At 45.3% G+C, this 21,678-nt stretch overlaps 1 long non-coding RNA gene across 1 annotated transcript in view; it reads right to left on the bottom strand.

Moving 5' to 3' along the window:
- Nucleotides 1–20,737, bottom strand: part of LOC311521870 — a 121,928-nt gene extending 101,191 nt beyond the window's left edge. Inside the window, exons 1-2 of the long non-coding RNA XR_014711989.1 lie at nucleotides 20,315–20,737; nucleotides 18,136–18,223 (exon numbers count right to left, since the gene is read on the bottom strand). This is a non-coding gene — a long non-coding RNA (uncharacterized lncRNA). The remainder of the gene's footprint in view (nucleotides 1–18,135; nucleotides 18,224–20,314) is intronic.
- Nucleotides 20,738–21,678: the final 941 nt, after the last annotated feature.

The following is a 21,678-nucleotide window of genomic DNA, read 5'->3' on the forward strand; positions in this document are numbered from 1 at the left end:
GGACATAGGTCAGGGGTTTGTTACAGGAGTGGGTGGGTGAGATTCTGTGGCCTGCGTTGTACAGGAGATCAGACTAGATGATCATAATGGTCCCTTCTGACATTAAAGTCTATGAGTCTATATTGGGCTGCATTAGTAGGAGCACTGCCGGCAGATCGAGGGAAGTGATTATTCCCCTCTATTCGGCACTGGTGAGGCCACATCTGCAGTATTGTGTCCAGTTTGGGGCCCCCTGTGACATTATTGACATAAGCTGGGACCGTATAGATCATTGTTGCAACCAAGGTCCTGTAGTGGCATCAAATCTTATATAAAGGGGGTCAAATGAGGTGTCTAAGACAAGGTTATGGTTTGCTGGTTATGATTATGCTGTCTATATGTGTGTATCATTTTTGTAGTTGAAGTTATGAACATTGGCTCTGTACTGTCTGTATTTCAAACTTATGCTATGCTTCTGAGTGATACCCCAGACAAGTTGGTGTCAGCTCTGCCTAGCCTGCTTGATGGCCCATTAAGGACCATCAGCTACACAACTGACCCATTGAGAGAAAGCAAATATGCCTTGTGACTCAGCAAAGTATGCAGGGACATGCCTATAGACAGAACTCTGAGGTTTTTCCAGGCCATGTGATGGACAGCTTGTCTTTGAAACAAAGAAAAAGACCACATGACAAAAGAATATAAAAAGCTGCTGAAGCTCCTCCATCTTGTCTTCAATCCTGCTTCTTACCTCTGGAGGAACTTTGCTACACTGAAGTTTTGAACCAAGGACTGAAAGACCCATCCCAGCCGTGGATGTTCTCCAGAGACTTGATTTGAACCTGCAGTTTATTCAATCGCTGCTACAAGCCTGAACCAAGAACTTTGCCATGACTGTATGTCATTGATTCCATTTAACGAATTCTAGCTCTCATCTGTATCTTTTTTTCTTTTATGAATAAACCTTTAGATGTTAGATTCTAAAGGGTTGGCAACAGCGTGATTTGTGGGTAAGATCTGATTTGTATATTGACCTGGGTCTGCGCCTTGGTCCTTTGGGATCAAGAGAACCTTTTTTTCTTTTACTGGGATATTGGTTTTCATAATCATTCATCCCCACAATGAGTGGCACTGGTGGAGATACTGGGAAACTGGAGCGTCTAAGGGAATTGCTTGTGTGACTTGTGGTTAGCCAGAAGGGTGAGACCAAAGTCTGCTCTGTTTCGCTGGTTTGGTTTGCCTTAGAGGTTGAAATACCCCAGCCTTGGGCTGTAACCGCTCTGCTTGAAGCAATTTGTCCTGAATTGGCACTCTCAGCTGGGTCACGCCAGAACCAGCATCGTTACACTTCCCATGACTGAATGGATGTGGACAAACTGGAGAGAGTCCAGCGAAGGGCAACAAAAATTATTAGGGGCTGGGGTACATGACTTATGAGGAGAGGCTGAGGGAACTGGATTTATTTAGTCTGCAGAAGGGAAGAGTGAGGGGGGATTTGATAGCAGCCTTCAACTACCTGAAGGGGGATTCCTAAGGAAGGAGTTCCTAAGGAAGGAGCTTGGCTGTTCTCAGTGATGGCCAATGAAAGAACAAGGAGCAATGGTCCCAAGTTGCAGTGGGAGAGGTCTAGGTTGGATATTAGGAAAAACAATTTCACTAGGAGGTTGGTGAAGCACTGGAATGGGTTACCTAGGGAGGTGGTGGAATCTCCATCCTTAGAGGTTTTTAAAGCCCGGCTTGACAAAGCCCTGTCTGGGATGTTTTAGTTGGGGTTGGTCCTGCTTTAAGCAGGGGGTTGGACTAGATGACCTCCTAAGGTCTCTTCCAACCCTAATCTTGTATGATTCTATATGAGCCATATCCTCGCCTGGTGCAAAATGGTGTAGCTCCATTGACTTGCACTGATTTACATAGAATCATAGAATATCAGGGTTGGAAGGGACCCCAGAAGGTCATCTAGTCCAACCCCCTGCTCAAAGCAGGACCAATTCCCAGTTAAATCATCCCAGCCAGGGCTTTGTCAAGCCTGACCTTAAAAACCTCTAAGGAAGGAGATTCTACCACCTCCCTAGGTAACGCATTCCAGTGTTTCACCACCCTCTTAGTGAAAAAGTTTTTCCTAATATCCAATCTAAACCTCCCCCACTGCAACTTGAGACCATTACTCCTCGTTCTGTCATCTGCTACCATTGAGAACAGTCTAGAGCCATCCTCTTTGGAACCCCCTTTCAGGTAGTTGAAAGCAGCTATCAAATCCCCCCTCATTCTTCTCTTCTGCAGGCTAAACAATCCCAGCTCCCTCAGCCTCTCCTCATAACTCATGTGTTCCAGTCCCCTAATCATTTTTGTTGCCCTTCGCTGGACTCTCTCCAATTTATCCACATCCTTCTTGAAGTGTGGGGCCCAAAACTGGACACAGTACTCCAGATGAGGCCTCACCAATGTCCAATAGAGGGGAATGATCACGTCCCTCGATCTGCTCGCTATGCCCCTACTTATACATCCCAAAATGCCATTGGCCTTCTTGGCAACAAGGGCACACTGCTGACTCATATCCAGCTTCTCGTCCACTGTCACCCCTAGGTCCTTTTCTGCACAACTGCTGCCTAGCCATTCGGTCCCTAGTCTGTAGCTGTGCATTGGGTTCTTCCGTCCTAAGTGCAGGACCCTGCACTTATCCTTATTGAACCTCATCAGATTCCTTTTGGCCCAATCTTCCAATTGGTCTAGGTCCTTCTGTATCCTATCCCTCCCCTCCAGCGTATCTACCACTCCTCCCAGTTTAGTATCATCCGCAAATTTGCTGAGAGTGCAATCCACACCATCCTCCAGATCATTTATGAAGATATTGAATAAAACCGGCCCCAGGACCGACCCTTGGGGCACTCCACTTGATACCGGCTGCCAACTAGACATGGAGCCATTGATCACTACCCGTTGAGCCCGACAATCTAGCCAGCTTTCTACCCACCTTATAGTGCAGCACATTAGCTCAGGAGCTGGCCATAGGTTTGCTAAGTGATTTGGCGTTCTTCAGGATGATGTATAAGAGTATGTTATTGCTGAAGCAGATCACTCCTTTTTAGATCATTCACAAATGACCCAAACTCCTCCACCATGGCAAGGATAATCCACCACCATTGTCCAGTCACCCCTTGCTCCCTCCTTCATCTCTTCTTTTTTTAAGGGTCCGAAAAGAGAGGCCACTTAGCCCATCAAACTTGACCAATCAAAACAATTCCAATTGCCAGCTTCCTCTTATCTGTAAGTGCATCTGAGTCTGGTATTAACCCAATTCTGTAACCTCACCTGAAGCCTTGAAAGACCTTAGGTCAATGGTTTGTTCAGACAATCTCAGCTTACCTCATTTCTGTGACTCTGTTGAGTAGCTTCTTTCAATACCACATTTACAGATTAAGTTTGTAACTAGATCTGTGTGATGGACAGAAGTTCTGGTTTACCAAAGATTTCTAAATTTTCAGAAGAGTTCAGCACATCTGTTGTGGGGATTTAGCACTTTACAAGCCTGGCCCTTACCAGGTGCCTGTCTGACCACTTAAACACCCACCCCCATTTCTGCTATGGTTATATATTTAGTTGGTGTTGGTCCTGCTTTGAGCAGGGGGTTGGACTAGATGACCTCCTGAGGTCCCTTCCAACGCTAATCTTCTATGATTTGTGCTCTTTGGATGAATTACCTGCAGGGTTGGTTGTGAGCCGCTTGTGTGGGTGACTAGAATATGGTACCAAACAACATTGCAAGATGATTTTTTACATGATTCCAGGGTAAGGGTGAAGAGGGTCTCAATTAAGTCCCAGCTGCTTTGGCTCGACTCTTTCACGTGTACTTGTGTAACTGACATAGTTATCAATGGGAAGTGATCAGACAGACGGAGAGACGAGAGCCCAGAGTGTGTGCTCATTCACAAAATAACAAGCCCCCTATGAATGTGCGCACTCTGGAGCTCAACTGCCTCTGTGTGAGATTCTAACTAGGAAGTACAGTACGGGGGTGTATAAGGAATATTTTTAGATCCGGGCCATGAGTCCCTGAGAAAAAGCTACCGTTGTGTGCTTTCACACCACTCCACCACATTCCACTTTTGCTGCTCGCTGCTAGTGCGGCTTGTGCTCTTACACACAAAAGCAATGCCTCCTGAGGAGAGCCCCTGCTGCACAGAGAAAATGATTTTTTTTTGTTACAGGATAATACAGTGAATATGCCTCTTACCACAGAACAAAAGTGTAACTACTGCCCTTGAGGAATTTACCCAGTCTGACACCCTCCTGCAAGCATAAACCGAGAAACAGATTACAGACGCTGCTGTAAACTAGCAAAGGCTGCACGATGGCCGTGTATTTTTCTAGTGGGGAGACAACTAACTGACACAACAGCGGCAGCAAACGGAGGTCACACAGCGCTGATGTGCAATGCTGTGATGGATAGGAGAGCAACTGTGATTTACAATCTCCAGCATCCCATAGAGACTTGCCCTTGCCCATGAGCTCCGAGACAAATGGCAGAGCACTGCGGGGGCAGAAATATTGACTGTACCTTCCAGACGTGTAAAAACCAAACCATTCCCCCCCTTCCCCGCCCCTTTCAAACTCCTCAGTATTTGGAGGGAGGAGCTGGTCGCTCAGGATCCCATACGGAGGGGCAGAAGCACAAGCTACATTCTTGCATTTTGGAGCACATAAAATGTGCAGCGATAAACCACTGCTTGCCTCTTTAGTTCCTGGAAAAGTCCTCCCCGCCTGTGGGTGGCGCTGGTGCCTTTTAAAGAAAGGGTTATCGTGTTTCACTGTACTCAAGAAGCACTGAAGCTGCACTGTATTGGATCGATAAGGCCACCTATCGTGGAGACAAGCATCCTCTCCCTTGCTCTCATAAGATCACTCCCCTGTCATTTCTGGCTCTTTTTTTCTTTTAGAAGTCATGGTTCCTGGTTCCCGAAACCTAGAGCACAAATTCACATGCTGGGTGTGACATTACGAGGAAGGAACCCTACATGTGCTTATATTAGCAAACCAATGTGTGCATAGTCTTGCATTCAGAGAGTCCTGCCAGTGAAATCCCTGGCCAGCACTTAGATACCATAGTCACAAGCGCTTTTGGAACCCCTCACCAAGGTGCATGGATGGATATGCTATGCCTTGACCATCTTTGGCTCAGACTTACACTTCTGCTCCAGAGGACAATTTTGGCTGGCGTCTGGGAGTAATTACATCTGATTTCAAATTCTGACAGGGAACTTGCTGCTCGTGGACTGTGAGGGAGTAGGAACAGCAGGGGCAGGAGCTGGGCACATTTCATTCCCATTGCTCTGCTCGCACTCTTCAATCCTGATCCACAACAGACCTCCCTTTCCGGCACAGAGGTCCCACCTCCCTCTGCCAATGCACATTGGTCTTACCTTAGGACACTTCTGTCTGGGTCTTGCACAGCCCTGCCAATTAACTTCACTCCTGACCTGCAAGCCGATGCTGTGCCATTCACCACTAGTCTGGCGCCTCCTCATCAAGTCGATGCCCCTTCCCATGGTTGCACACGGTCACCCCATCTCTCTCCCTGGCCTGCAGCCACTCTCTCAGTCCAGGAACCACAGCAGCCTCTTCATGCCTCAGCCCTCTGGCCAGCTCGCTCAATGCATTTCCCCTACCAGGGTACCAAAGTCTTCCTTCAGCTGTCCTACGCCATCTTCCCATTCACTGCCTCAGAGTGCCACTCTCTCAGTGGCTGGCCGGGGAACCAAGGCCTGCTTCCTACTCTGGGCTCCAGCCCAGGGACCTCTAGACAGCAGCTGAGGTCTGTTCCCTTCTAGACCAGGGATCAGCAACCTTTGGCCTGTGGCCCGACAGTGTAAGCCCCCAGCAGGCAGGGCCAGTTTGTTTACTTGCCGCGTCCGCAGGTTCAGCTGATCGCGGCTCCCACTGGCCGCGCTTTGCTGCTCCAGGCCGATGGGGGCTGTGGGAAGCGCGGCCAGCACATCCTTCAGCCCACGTCACTTCCCATAGCCCCCATTGGCCTGGAGCGGCGAACCGGGGCCAGTGGGAGCAGCGATCGGCCGAACCTGCGGACACGGCAGGTAAGCAAACTGGCCCGGCCCGCCAGGGGTCTTACTCTGGTGGGCTGTGTGCCAAAAGTTGCTGATCCCTGTTCTAGACCTTACTACCTTTCCCTGAGCCTTCAACTACTTTCCTGGCCTCCCTCCTCTCAGGGTTTGGCAGCCCAAAACACAGCTCCCTTCTCCCAGGGAGTGACTGCAGACTTTCCCCCTCTATTTCCCATTTCCTGTCTTTGTAGTCCCATCCTCAGCTCCTTCCTCCTCAGTTAGGGTCCCTCACTCAGTCCGGGGTTTACTCGGCCACCCGATTCCCCTCATCTGTGGCCTGTTGGGTTAATTACGCACCATCTTTGTCTTCATTAACCCTTTCAGGGCAAGTGTGGTGTAAACATCCCATCACAGCCACCCCGAGGGTCTCTGGAGCAGACTGGGAAGACAGGGCCAGGATGAGACCACCACACTAATGTCTAACCATGATTAGGGTAAACAAAAGTGCATTGGGCTGTTTTGCTGTCTAAACTCCATTTAATACATATTTTTTTTCCTGCTCTAAACACAGGCCTGGGCTCAGAGTTACCCAGATAAGTAGGGTTAGCATCAAGTTGGTTTGAACCAGAGGAAATAAAGTCATTGGGCCACATTTGGCTGGTTCCGGCATGGCTGCACAAGAAGGCACCTTAGCACCCAGTCACTTTTCAAGGGACTGCTCCCTGTTATGCTTCCCCCTGCTCCCAGGACGTGAGCCACCCCAAGTGGTGCAGAGCAACATTTCTTCAGTCGTCCGCATCAGCCAGCAGAGCCGGCCGGCGCATGCATGCAGTACCCCACTAAGAATGGTGGAGAGGGTCCGTGCTCCTTGCATGTGGATGAAAGCCTTTCTGAGGCACAATCACCCCCAGAGCTTCTATCTAATGTACTTGTACAGACCCCATCACTGGACAATCTGGGTGCCTCACAGTCTTTAACAGATTAAAGACCATGATCTTTGTCCCATGATCTGAGCTCACGTCTGCAGGTAAATAGCCATTTATATCTCAGAAAGACTCAAGATACTTACAAAATTAGTGCAAGTGAAACCAAAGCTATAATGCAAGGAGGAATAAGGAAAGACACTTAAAGATTTTAGAACGGGCTTTGCAGTCAGCCTGAAGCCTAGTCTGAAAGTTTGAGGCCTAGCAGTAGTTATAGTTAGCATAAAGCCACATTAGGCCTAATGAAAGTTAGTGTTAGTGAGTAGCCTTGGGTCAGAAGATTTAGCAATATCTCTCTTGTGATAAAGCCTTTATGGTCCAGATAGTTTATTTAGCCAGACTTTTCACTGCATTGTATGGAGACCCTTCTATCTGCGCAAATGCTTCTGATAATTGTCAGAACCCCCAAGACGGGTAGCAGGAATGACTCAATATGGACAAAGGGTTGAGACTTAATTACATATGGTCTCGGAAATAGGTGGGTGTAAGAAATCAGTACACAAAAGGGAATCAAACACAACCCTCCACGGGACCTTGGGATGGCAGGATGGTGACAACCTTAATGCTTCAGCTCACCGTCAGGAGAAGCCCCAGTCCCATGGATCTGTGAGCACACACAAGGAGGATTTGGCGGTTACTCCTACCTTGTTTTTCTAGTTCTGTGAATTTGCTTACATTGATCAGGGTATTAATAAAACTCATCTAGTCTCTGTGGGTCTCACCCCTCATTTTACTCATTCATCTCTATGTAGCCACCAAAGAACAAACCTGGTATTCGTGACAAATGCATTTTGCATCCCAAACTAACTATAAGGCTACAAACCCCAACTCCCACATGAAGGAGTGAAATGCCATTATCCCTATTTTACTGATGGGAAACTGAGGCACAGAGCAACTAAGGGACTTGCCCATGGTGGTGAAGCTCGCTTCTTCTCCTGCTCTTGTCTTTCAGTCAGCCAGTGTCATATTTGCCAGCTTTCCGCACAAAGTCTATTTGGGCAAATAGCCCATTGTTTTGCCCACTAATTTGACCTAATTTCTGACACACCAATTTTGGTTCATTGATTTATGGTCCTACACTTTTCTTGTTCACCAGACGTGATTTTTAACAGTCCTTGAGTTATATCAGGAGGCCTTTTTTTTGTAGTAATTCAATGAGGTTTTTTGTATCTTTTCCCATCAACTGATGTTCTTATAGCTTGTGACATTTGATGAACCTTCCCTACTTGCCAACTCATCAGTTGAGCGTCAACCTTCATCTCTCTCTGTGCTCAGCTGCCATTTGTAAGAGCCCCCCTCATCGCACAGAGATGTTGTGAACATAATTTCATTAATATTTATGAAATGCTCAGATACTATAGTGACGAGCACCTGGGAAAAATCCACAAGCAAATGAACAATTCGGTCTTCAGAGCAAGGTTTGAATAATGAGCAGTAAATATAGCAGAAGCCACAAACGTAACACAGGGCCGGATTAATGTTTTGTTGGCCCTGGTGCCCGAACCGTGGCTCTGCCCCCACTCAGCCTCCATGCTTCTTCTGCAAGGCCCCACCTATACTCTGCCCCGAGACCCCACCCCAGCTCAGGCTCTTCCGTGAGGCCCTGCACACCGCTTGCACAGGGGGGAGGGGGCAGAGAGAAGCAAGCACAGGAGGGTGGCCTGGCACTAATGTAAACCCCATACTGACTGAACAAACTATTGAATAGCTGCTTATTCAGTGAGCACCATCCATCTTAGGCACTGAATGAAGCAGGGGTCCTGTGGGAAAGAGTGTAGGTCATCATCTAATTAAAGATTGTATCAGAATGCATAGGCACTCAGGGGCTGAATTAAAGTTGCACAGTTCACCTTAATTCTGACATTTCCTAAGTGTGGAGTGCTTGACTCGGCAACCTTAATTGTGCGTGTGTAATTTTATAGATAATCTCACTAAAACAGCAAAATTGCAACTCTCTCAACAATTAATAGCTTACTGTATGGTGACCAAACCAATAGCATTTCTGGTTGCCACTTGCAAGGATCAACATTTGAGAGAGAGACTCTTAATGATGTTCCTCAGGTAAAAAGACTGCAATTAGCCAGCAGAAGAGGAGGAGATATGGCCTTTTCCCGACAGACATTTTCTAAGACACTTTACAAACTAACTAAAATTGTGTAAGTGATACAAAGGGTCCCGTCTCTGGGAGATGTAATTAAGATAGTCAAGCAATTGAGCCCTTGGTGACATACGGCTTCTTCTCTTTTTAAGCTATTAATGCTTTCAGCATTGAAGAGCGATATCCATTTATAATTGCAGTTCAGGATAATCCGTTTGTGGAGGAGAATGGAGCAGTCCTGCAAAGGCAAAGCCGTCCTCACCCTGAAGCCCGAGTGGTCAGGTTGTGGTGTTAGTCATTACTGAAGATGGGCCTGGAGGTCCAGTTAAAATGTGGGCCCCGCTGTGGGAAGTGCTGTACAAACAACCCCAAAGAGCTTACACTCTAAAGCAGAAACAGAGTCTCCTCTTGGTTTTACAGATGGAGACCTGAGGCCCAGAGAAATGAAGTCCAAAGTCAAGTCCAAACGTGGCAGACTTGGGACATGAACACAGGCCTTCCAAGTCCCCATCTTCTACCTAAACAACAAAGACCGCACTCCCCCTCAAGTCTCAGAGCTGCTCTTCATCAGCTACTGTGTGCTCTAGGCTGCAACAGTGAATGTGAAACTACCATCTTGATCCTTTGGGGCCACATCACATCCTGAGCCAAGCAGGGTTTGGCTAGGCCCGAGGTTCGTGGCCACTGGTTCAAGTGGGATTAAGATGTAGGTTGTTTTATCTACACCGGGCCAGGTGACACTCCAGTGCAGCTGAGCACCGATGGGCAGGACAGCGGAACACGTGTTTTTCCATAACTAGAAAGACGTTTCGCACACAGCCGCAGTGCCTAGAACCAGACCTGGAAAGTCAGAAGCACAGTGAGATGCTCATTGATGGCTTCTAATACCCAGAATGCACTTCCAGCTCAAAGCCATTGCAAACAGTGTTAGTGTTTGAGCTCTGGGGAAAGATCTGGGCTACCTTATTGTGGGCATCTGGTTCTATCCTATAGTTCCTCCTTATCCCAGCATACTATTACTGACGATAATTTCAGCGGTGCCATTTTACTTCTGTTCCCAAACACTACAACTTGCATCTGACGAAGTGGGTATTTATCCACGAAAGCTTACACTCCAATACATCCAAATAAATTGGTTAGTCTCTAAGGTGCCACAATTCCTCCTGTTCTTTTTGCGGATACAGACTAACACGGCTGCTCCTCTGAAACAGGACTCTGCCACTTGTACAGATCCAGACCAACAAGGCTACCGCTCTGATACTTGACTACGAACTCAGTCTCTGAGGCATTCAGTAGAAAGTTCATATTAATTTAACCAGCCTCAGTATGGAAAGGCAAACTCACTGTAAATTTGTCATTGATTAAATCCATAGTGATAGCTCCGAAACAAAGACCGTTATCAGCAGCATGAATGTGCCATCAGATTAGTGCTGATTTCAACTACATAAAAAGAAAACAATAAGCATATGAAAATGAAACCCTCAGGGATTCCTCATTTGGCATGCAATAAAAACCAGGGAAAGTCTGTATTCTGCTTGGACATGGCAAAATGTATGGAGGCTTTTAAAGAGAAATATGATGCCTGTAGCTTTGACAGCAAAATTGAGTGGGGTCAGTCGTACCAAATGTTTTTGTCACATAAAAAGAAAAAAGTAAAGTAAACGCAGCGAGTCCACCTTTCCACCCCTATTACCTGCAGACAATAAGTCATGAGCAGCCACAAGATGAGATGCTGCATTGCTCAGCCCTCTGCTGAATCCAAAATGGTATGTCGTTAACACGGGCCATTTCCAGACTGCCAGCCAAATGGCTGCTTATGTGTGCGCATGGGTGTTCTACGGCCTGCAAATGGTTAACGTATCAGCATCATGGGCCAGACTGTGAAGGGCTCCTGCACACGAAGTGGAGAATGTAAGCAGCCTCACACCCTTGTACACCTGATGCATGGGTGTGTCCTAACTACAGTCCCTGCAAAGGCCCCAGGACTGGGAGCATGCACCCGTAAAAGCCTGAGAAGGGGCTAAGGTAGGCAGGATGCTGCAGCAGGCATTCTTCCCCTGGCATGCCTGGGAGATCCAGGGTGGAGGCGGTCTGGCTCTCCAGGGTCCCCTTTTAGATCCCGCTTCTGCAGGCACTATTTTATGATTTGTATTACTCTGGTGCCTGGGAGTGGACCAGGATCCCATTGCACTAGGCGGTGTACAAACAGAACAAAAAGACAGTTCTTGCCCCAAAGAGAATCCAATCTAAATACAAGAAAAGAGACAACAGATGGATTCAGACAGGGGAGCACAGTGAGACAGTCTTGGTCAGCCGTGATTGACATTGGTCTCACACTTATGCACAATGTGAGAGATCCCACTGACTGCAGATCCCACTGATGGGGCCAGAGACCGCTGGCTCTTCAGAGAAGGGCTTTTCGTTGGTGGCTAGCATACTCTGCAATTGCAAAATGCTGGCTGTCCTTCCAATGCAATATAAAGAATAGCTATTTCCTTATGCACAGTGCGTGTGTGACAGATAAGGCAATATCCCGGACAAACCTCACGGAATTAAGATAAACTTTATTGAATTAAGTTTAATACTGCTGTGGTCCATTGTATTGAAAATGCAAATGGATGTGTAATACTGGGGGGTTGCATAGAATTCATTAAGGAGCAAGGCACAATGAATGCAATCTGTGGGCGATATTAAGAACTGCAGAAGACTTTCGGGGGCAGCGCATGTGAAGTGGATTACTGCGGCAATATTTGGGGGTGAGGAGAACGCACGTGATCCCCCTCCAACCATTCGTTTTGAAGCTTCACTTTGAGCAGAGACCGAATCTGTGACATCCTGTTTTTAAATCAGCTTCCCCTGCGTCTATCTCCTTCTCTGCTGGGTCCAAATATAACACACTGGCTACCCGTTCATGGGCTCTTCAAAGAGCCAGACTGGATAAGTGAGCGACTCTCTTACCCCTGAGGGATGTTGCTTGGAGCAAAGCAGGTGATGCACTTGAAACGACAGGAAAAGTCTGGGGTGTGGTGGTGGAGCGGGGAATTTGGAAGGATTGTTGCTGCCAGAGTTCAGATTGTAGTTGGGGTGACCGCTGCTGATCTGATTAGCCGGCATGTAGGTTCTTTTACTGTCGAATATATGTTTTTTCTGTAATGCTCCTGCCTGACAAATAAAACGTCCTTGCTGAGAAAGAGCTGGGTGGTAACTTATACCTGTGGCAATTACACGGTGTCCATCCCTAAGAAGAAGAGAAGCAGGCCCCATCAGGGAGGCTGTCTTTTGCTGGGAATAACACAGTGTAGGCAAGGAACTGCTCAGCCTGGAATACCCCGGCCAGGATGGAGAGAGACATGGGTCTCTACTAGGGAGACCATTCATCCAGATTGAAGCTGGACTGTCCTGGTTTTCTAAATCATCATCCTGCCTGGTAGCGATTTAGAACCAGACACGGTTTTGTCCAGTATTTCCAGGCGGACTTGGTGGACGCACGGAGGATGCCATTTTTTCAGGGCCCTCCATCCTGCTCCTGCCAGCGCGACCTTGATGCACTCTGAAAAATGGCATCCTCCATAAAGCAGGATGCATACAAGGTTGTGGGGGTGAGGTCATGCCAGCCCCGGCTGTACTGCAATGTCCATGATTCGGGGGATGCAGCAGTGGCCACCCTAGTCTCCACCCCAGAGAGGCGATGCCTGGGAAGCCAGAAAGCGCGCTCCCTTGCAGGAACGCGGCTGGGGAAATACAGGTGCAGTGGCCCTGAGTGGTGACCACCTGTTTCCTAGTCACCACAGAGCAAGTAACAGCCGAAATAAGGCTAAGCACAGCAACGGCTGCCTCAGGCAGAAAATTCTTGAGGCTCCGACAATTTGAATCCCTTGCACCAGTACCACAATAAGGCCCTTGGTCAAAACACTGTTTTGAATAACACCTTTCTACTGGCTCTGCTTTGCACCAGTGTAAACGACCGGTGTGGGCTGCACAACGGCAGAGAGTTAGGTCCAGTGGTTGTTTAAAAGAAAAGAAAAGAAAAGAAAAAAGAAAAGAAAAGAAGTTAATTTGTGTACATTTTTAAATCTGTTTCTTTAAATCTTTAGATTTGTGTACATTCTTTAAATCAGTTTCCCCCTCCTTTTGCCTTCATTGCACACACAGGTTTGTTGCCAGAGGGCTGCTGGGAAAGCTGGAGTGTTTGTTTGGAGAAGAAAATTCGTAAGGAATTAGGTGAAATGTTAAACAGACTGGGGAAAGGAGAAAAGAAGTCAGATTTGGGGCCTGGTTTATACAACTGTATTAAGGACACACAGACACTTTAACAAGGGGTGGGGGGCTTGTGATCCAGACACTGGACTGGGACTCAGGATATTTTGGCTTGCAAATATTGGATTTTTTGGTTTACTGGCAATTCTGAAAACCTGAGAACAAAATCATTCGGGGTCAAACAGCATGTGTTGCCCCAAATGAAATGTTTCCGTCTGGTTTTGAGCTTTTCCCTTTTTTTCTTTAAAAATAAAATTAAAGGTAATTTCAAAACCAGAGTTGAAACATTTCATTGCAAAAATGTCCAAATGAAACATTCTTGTTAAAAACTATTTCTCCTCCCCAACCAAAACAATTGGCCTAAATAGACACCAATGTGTAAAACATTTTAGCCGACCCAAAGCTGCATTTTTTGCCAAAAAATAGCTTCAGACAAAAAGTTTCACGCAGCTCTATTCAGAAAACTTGTGTCCATTTCCCAATTCAGCCACGGACTCCCTGTGTGCCTGTGGACAAATCACTTGATTTCTGTGCCTCAGTTTCCAATCGCCTGCCATTCTTTGGCGGTCTTGTTTATTTAGACTGTAAGCTCTTCAGAGCAGAAGTGCAGCACCGACCAGAAGAGGCTCTAAATTGGTGCCTCCAGACACTACTTTAATACAACCCCTCCCCCCCAGAGGTGCCAATTTCAATGTGAATGTTTGGGGGTCAGGACATGGGTGGTCTTTCCTAGTGGTCACAGCAGGCTTCTGGAGCAGGGAAGTGGAAGGAGGAACAGAATCAGAGTCAGAGGTCAGATACCAGAACCAAGGGTCAAGCCTGGATCAGAGCCAGGAATCAGAGAGGAAGGTCAGAACCAGCTTACCTGGAGGGCAGGACCAGGGCTGGGTCCAATGCAGGAGCAGAAGCTAAGAGAACCACAGGCAAAAGATTTGAGCACCTTGCTACTGCTGTGGGTAAGAGCAGGTCTACTGATCCCTTGTCCAATTAGGCAGTTTAGCCAATCAGGGGCCCAGCTGTGCTCATTAGCCTGCCGGGGGTTGAACTAGCAGATAAGCAGGAGAGCCAGTGGCCCTTACCCCCACAGTGAATTCCCTTGAACGATCAGTTGGTAGCAAAGTTTTAAGATTATTTTTAGCTGTGCTCTAATGCTCTTGACAAATCCACACCTGCCTCCAAGGGAACACTGAAATTTTGGAGAGCCTTAAAGTAAGTATAATTGCAGTTAGTCCAATCATTGAAACCTATTCACAGTGGCTCAGTTAATCACAGGGAATGTAAGTAATAAAGGTAAATAAGTGTTAGCCCTGCATTCTTGATAAATATGCACGGTACGGCAGATGTGCCGGGTCTGGTTATTACATGGCGGAATGGTAGCTGCAGTTTGATTACAAAGCTGTAGTCAAAAGCGTATCATCTAAATAACATATTAATAAATCCGCGCCTCATCAGTTTTATGTGATTGAAACCGCCGGAGAAGTAAAGTGTCCAAAATTCCCCTTTCGCATGTGTCTTGTCAACATTTGAAACATACAGGGCTATGTTTTCTGCACGAGCTCCTGCCTCTGCTGAAGTCAATGGCAGGACTCCCAAAGACTTCGACGGGGCCAGGATTTCCCCCTTGATTTCTGTGATGGTTTCGGGAATAGCTCACTGCAGAGCTATGGACTCTCTGTATAACTACCCCTCAGTTTGTATTGAATCAGCCATTTGCTGACAGGGGTACATCACAGGCCACATCTATACCCGGGTTGGTGAGCTGACCACTGCCCGTGCTAACCTGGCCACAGTACAATTTTGAGCCCACTAACTCAGCGGGAGTGTCCAGCAGTAGGAACGCAGCCAGATCTGTAACAATGTCTTTCACCACAGTAGCCCCTGCACACCTGGGTATTTAAGCACATGCCTAGCTTCAAAGAGGTGAGTGACAGATCATCTCAGGGACCCACCAGCTTCTCAGTCTCCTGCTTTTCCCCACTGTTGGTCTCCAATTTTTCCGTAAGGTGGGTTATAAGGACTTCAGCTCTCTGGTGCTCCAGGGATCACAGCTGCCCGGTCTGGGACTCTTCTCCCTCATTCCTTCTTGCTTGTATTGGGCTGTATCAGCTATGCGATCCCTGCTCTCCCTGGCAGACGCCAGGGTTCTTACACCCTCTTGCTACTCGGTGTGAAGGGAGCAAGGGCCGTGACAATCCGTTCCATGGAGAGTTGGAAGTTCACCTCCCCAGACTGTGTGACTGCTCTCCAATAGGCTCAGATAGATACAGATATTCTCTGCAATCCCACAGAAGCAAAGTTTCTCTTTTAACATTAGCAGGTGACAGCACGAGTCTCGGATCAGGGAACATCGGGGGGTGCTGGAGCAAGAAGTTAAAGTCTCATTTAAAAGTGACTGAGGAGGCCATCTCAGCCAGCCTTCATTTGAATTTCATCTCCTGGCTTCTGCTTCAGAAATGGCTCGATTTATCGGAGGCTCCCATGCTTCAGCACGAGCCTTGCATCAGGGAATAACTGCACATCTCTTGTCCTGAATTTGAGCTGGCAGTGCCCAAGCTCATTACCAAAGTGACCTGCTGAGGTGGGAAGATGATAGACGAACATTTCACTGACCCTTTCATTCTTTTGTGTGGCCGGATATTGACCCTTATTATCCCTGTGAATAGAATAGGGTGGGGTTTATGAGAAGCCAAATGGAAGAGAAAACCACCATAAAAAATTTTAATAGGTGACATCAAAGACTTACACAATATAAACTGTTGGCAATTAGTATGCCTGTTTGCCTGAGCATCTGAGCTCCATCTCTGCCAGTTGAGATAAAAAAAAAAAAATCACAGGGACCTGCATAAATTATAAGCTGTCTTTTAGATAGGCAACATTTGCAAGTGTTTCTTCGATGAGCAAGAATCTTTGATGTTATTTCATTTGACATACATTTCCCCAATTAGCTGGGTTATCTTAATTAAGTCATGACACGAAGCATCCTATTACTGGACTCATGTTACTTCCTATTAGTGTTAGCCTGAGAAATATGAAAATCTGCTTTTCTAAAAAGGAAATCCATTTCTTCTTTTTTAAATAGCATTTGTAGCATTCAAGCAACTTATTCCTCATCTCATTGTCTTGTTAGAGATTAGTGGATTGTAAAAAAATTCCCGTATACCCAGTCACAGAGGCATCCTCCGATACAGAGCTAACTGGTAGCTCTACCAAGCCATTTAGCACATTGCTGTAAGAAACTGATTTTTCCCCCACCTTCTCTAACTAACATTTTTTGCCGGGCTCTCCGATTGTTGCCCAGTGATCAGACAGTATCGTTTTTCTGTGTCCAACCCTGCTCACTGAAGCATTTCTCCAAATAGAACTTGAGGTTCCTGGCCTCTGTGTTTCTCTCTCCCTGCTCAGAGATTTAGTCTTTCAAGGACACTGTAGGTGACAACTAGCTGACTTTTAAGTTAAATATTAAACTTGTATCTAAGGATGGATGAGCCAATTTGGATTAAAACCAACAAGCAAACAAACATTTTACCCAGAATTTGAAGCGAATTCACACCAAACTTTAATTTTTTTTTTAGTAAAAATTTGAGTTAACTTTTAAATATAGATATTCTTCATCTTTGTGCTCTTTCAGGTTCTAACAAGAAGGAGAAACACAAGTGTCAAAATACGATGCCATATTTAAAGGATTGTAATTACTTAGGGCTGGGACTGCAGTGTGGCAAATCTCAGCTTTCAGAGAAAGAGAAAGGGTTGTGGAGAGAAACTTCAAAATGTAAAGCCAGTGCACCCTCAAGGAACTCAAATCAGAAGGCAAATAAAGAGAACCCAGCATTTATTAGTTAAAAAACCCTCGTGATTTTAAACCAGTCTTTTGATTTTGGGGGCCTGACTCAATGTTTTTGTCAATACTAGGACTCTTGCTATGTATTTGTATAATGCCCATCACAATGGGATCCTGACATTGGATGGAGCTACTAGGTCCTAGAATCATAAAAATAATAATAACTAGAGGCTATTCTCATAACGTCTCATGTGACTCAAACCAGGAAGTACTGGAAATCTCACGAGAAAGTCTCTTTTCATGAGATTTCCAGCCCAGTGTTGCCGATTTAAGGTCTAGATGTACATACGACTTTTGGGATGCTTCTCCAAAACAAAATCAGTCTTCAGACCTTTTGAATTTTGCCTATTAACAAATTCCAACATTCTCAGAGCATGATACAATTAAACCCTTACAGTTTTGCTTATATACATTCATTGTAATGTAGCAAGCACCTTTTCCCCTATAGGTAAAGATTACGGGTGTGAGCAGGCATTCCCTGGTCTTACAAGGCCAGATCCTCAGCTTGTGTGAGCTGGCAAAGTGCCATTGAAGTAAATGAAACTACAACCGTTTACACCAATGTTACGTTCGGATGCGCCCTACAACAGCAATTCCAAAAACACAAAAGAAATCAAAGCAAGACACGCAGGGAGCGGTCAATCACAACGTGTAATAACCAGGAGCCAGTTAAGTCAGCAAGAGTCTGAACAAAACATAACCGTCCAAATGGCGGGTATGTAGCAGCCGGCCGCACACACCCACTACTACACGCACACACACACACGCAGAGCAGTGGGAACACTGAGTTCAGGAACCAGAAAACAAACAGGACCAGGGAGGCAATATACACAACCCCCAGTCATCATAACCAGCTGAGGCTCTGGTTTAGAATAGGGAATACCACAAGTGCCATTAATGTCTTAGTGTAGGTGGTTGGCTTACCTGGTCCATCATCAGGTGCACCCGTGCCTCATTATCCCTCAGGTTGCGCAGGCTGGTAGGAGAGTTTCTGCCTCAGTTTCCCCTCCTGCTGGTTGGGTGAATGGATATACTTTAGCTTTCCAGTGGAACTGTAAAGTCCTCCCCTTCCAGGGTGACAAGAAACAACACAATCCTTTACCCAGGGTCCACCCAAGCTTTTCCCACCCCAATGTAGGGAAGCTTCCTCCCCCACTCCTGAAACCTCCGCCTTTGACACCCTAAATAAAAGAAGGTGCCTGCTCCGGGTCATGCCTTTCCTTTTATCCCAGACGTCAGTCATCACCGTTCAGTGCAAGATCACAGTCTGTTACTCCATGGAATTGACGGCCCTCCCAAGATCTCCTGTCTCTTCAAGCCTCCCTCTGTCAGGCCTTTCACAGGCTTCCTCCTCAATCATCATTTCCTGCGCTCTCCCCTATTGTCATCTATCTTCAGGTCTTCAGGCATTCCTTCCCAGAATGCTTTGCTGCAGCCTACAATTCCCAGGATCCCTCACAGAACTACATCTCCCAGAATGCTCTTATTCCAAAAGGAACTAGGACGGGAGTCATGCTTGACCCATTGTCTCTCTTAAAGGACCAGCATGCCTTTGTGACAATTAGCTAATGGTAAAAAGAGCTAAGGAAACATTTTAAAGGGGACCCACTGTGCCTTTCATTGCTCTGAAGCAGCCACTACTCCCATGGGCACACGAAGGGCAACTTTGAAAGTGTCTGCCTAGAATTAGAGCTGGGTGGGTAAATCATAATGAATAAATTACGAAAAATGTGTGTGCTCGATACCATGGTGTCGAATGCACTGTAAATTTGCTAGACAGTGTTTTTTATTAAGATCGCAGTGACATAATACTACCTTATGGTCATTTTACCTTTTCTGAATGCAAGAGTTTAGTTAAATGTTCAAATGCAAATACTAGGAAAACAGGAAATGTGACATTGTGGCAAACAGGTGGGGGTGTGTTGCATTTACATTCTTTTAGAGATGAGGTATCATAACCCAAGAAGTTGATCAAACTTCAGTCAGCCATGTGTTCAGCCACTGTTAGCTGAAAACCAAATGCCACAAAGCTAGGAATAATCTTTAGGGCTTTGAGAGGCAAACAACTACATGGTTTGCAGTTTTACTAATCAGAATGGGAGGATGGGACAGAGAGTTAATGTACCATGAAAATGGAAGGACTGTTTGGACAGGCAACCATGGTTTTAAGTGCCCCTCACATATAGGTTTTATTGTTGTTATGACTAGGAATGCTTTGATAAGAGATAATGAGTAATTTGCTGAAACTAGGAGAATTGGTGACCCACTAGGTTACTATGGTGACCCACTATGAGCGATGTGCTTTGTTTAAGTTAGCTACAAAAGATTAGGAAATAGTAAATACCTCAAAGTAGTTCCTAGAAGCAATCCTGCGAGTCTCCTCTCTGACACCCTACTCTCCAGTGGGAAGGCAACTGGCCATCAGCGACACGACCTGCTGTTACTCACTCAAAACTATCTCAGACTTTTGTAATTGTGTCTTGGGGTGCTCTGAACCTATTGCTATAACAAAGATGTGTGTGCCTGGGACCTCATAAAAGAGTAGTTTCAGGTAAAAAAACTATGGTTTGTATCAATCATTTATCAGATGGAGGAGCTGTGTCCCCACTGATTTATTCCTGACACTGCCTGGAAAACAGTTAAGTTACCACTGTTTTGGGTTCTGAAAACCCTAGCATCCCCATGCCTCAGTGCGTGACAGCTGAGAATACCAGATTCAGGACAAATTGCTGAGAAATAGGGCAGACTCATCCTAAACTGGTAGTTATTCTATCATTAGAGATACCAAGCCAATAACAAAAGTAAACTTCTGTCTCACCACACTGGTTAACAACAAGTAGAAAATGCAGTCGCCTTAGGTATTCCAGTCCTTATTTCAGCACCCAGACACCAGACTTTATGATGAGTGGTTACTGGAAACCAGTTTCATCAAACAAATGGTTCTTCTGATCTCAAGAAGTCAGCCACATAGCCAGGTCAATAAATAACTCAGATCTTACCCAATAATCATGCTGCTGCCAACCCTTTAGTAACTAAAAATCTAAAATGTATTAATAAAAAAAAGAGGAAGAGAGTTAAAATGGTTAATAGATCATATACTTACAATAATTGTAATGTTCTTATATCAGGTTTGTAGCAGTGATGTTTGTAAAGTCTCTGGTAACTTCAAAAAGATTGGAAGATCCTTGGTTTCTAGTCAATATGCTCCTTTGAGTTGTAAATCCATTGTCCAGAGAATCAGAGCAGGAAAGAGGCAACATGGAGATGTTTCAAGGGTCTTTTATACCCTCTGCCATGCCTTGAAATTTGACTGTCCCAAACAAATCTCACAGCACAGTTTGTGGAAAATTACTGCCACAAGATTCACATGAACAAGTCACTTGTCCTTACAAGGCTTGCTGACTCACAGGGGCAGCCATTGGCCATATCTGTGCTAAGAAAACCAGCAAATGAAAAATTAAGGGGAAACTTTACCATTATTTCCTGAACAATTTCAGTGAATAGCTCTTGCTCTGTAGATGGTTTGCAAACACTGTGTTGAAAGTATTCAGTATTCACAGTTCAGCTGTGTTGTTGCATACAAACTATAGATCACATGGGGTGTTTCTGTCCCCTGATTGGATGAGTGTAAGTCTGAACATCATGTGTCTAGTGGGAAACTCACATTTATGATATCAGAATTTGCTTTCCATGAATATTCTCCTAAAATTGGCTGTTTCCAGGAATACTCCTGCCAATGCAATCATTTACTGAAAATTCAAAGAAAGAAAATACACAAGGGGTGTAAACACAGACAAAGTGGATTTATTGAAAACATTGAACAAGTGTTTACAGAAAATGTTCTGTATTATTTGCCCAGTTGTGTTCACAAAAGAGCTGTTTAGAAAATGGAACTTCCACACCATGGGACATGCTAACATTTTGACATTTCCTTTCATCCCAGATCAGGACACAAAATGAAAATTTCAAAACGTACTACAGATGATAATGACAAAATATTTTATTTTGGAAACATTCACACATATCAAAACATAATATAATCTATATCTATAATATTAACACAAACATATATATATATATATATTAATACTAAAATTAATTACAGATTTAAAAACATTAAAAGTGAAAATGAAATGAGAAAGTCAAAATGAAATACCCTATTTTGATGCAAGTTGTTTTTAAAAAATGGTGGAAAATTTGTTGAAATTGACATGTTCCTGCAAACCATTTCAATCTCAACAAAATAGCATTTTCCAATGGAAAACTTCCATCATTTTTTTCCCCATCAGTTCTATTTCACAATGGCCCAGGTTCTTATATTCTTAATCACAATGAGTAGCACCTTACTCTGTGATTTATGCTATTGATTTCAATGTGACTATTCAAGGAGTAAGATTCCACTCAAGATGAGCAAAGATTATCACTTATATGGAATATGCTTTCTGGGGTTGATCCTGCAAACACTTA

Source organism: Lepidochelys olivacea, assembly GCF_965140295.1.
Source record: "Lepidochelys olivacea isolate rLepOli2 genome assembly, chromosome: 6".
Classification (NCBI taxonomy): Eukaryota; Metazoa; Chordata; order Testudines; family Cheloniidae; genus Lepidochelys; species Lepidochelys olivacea.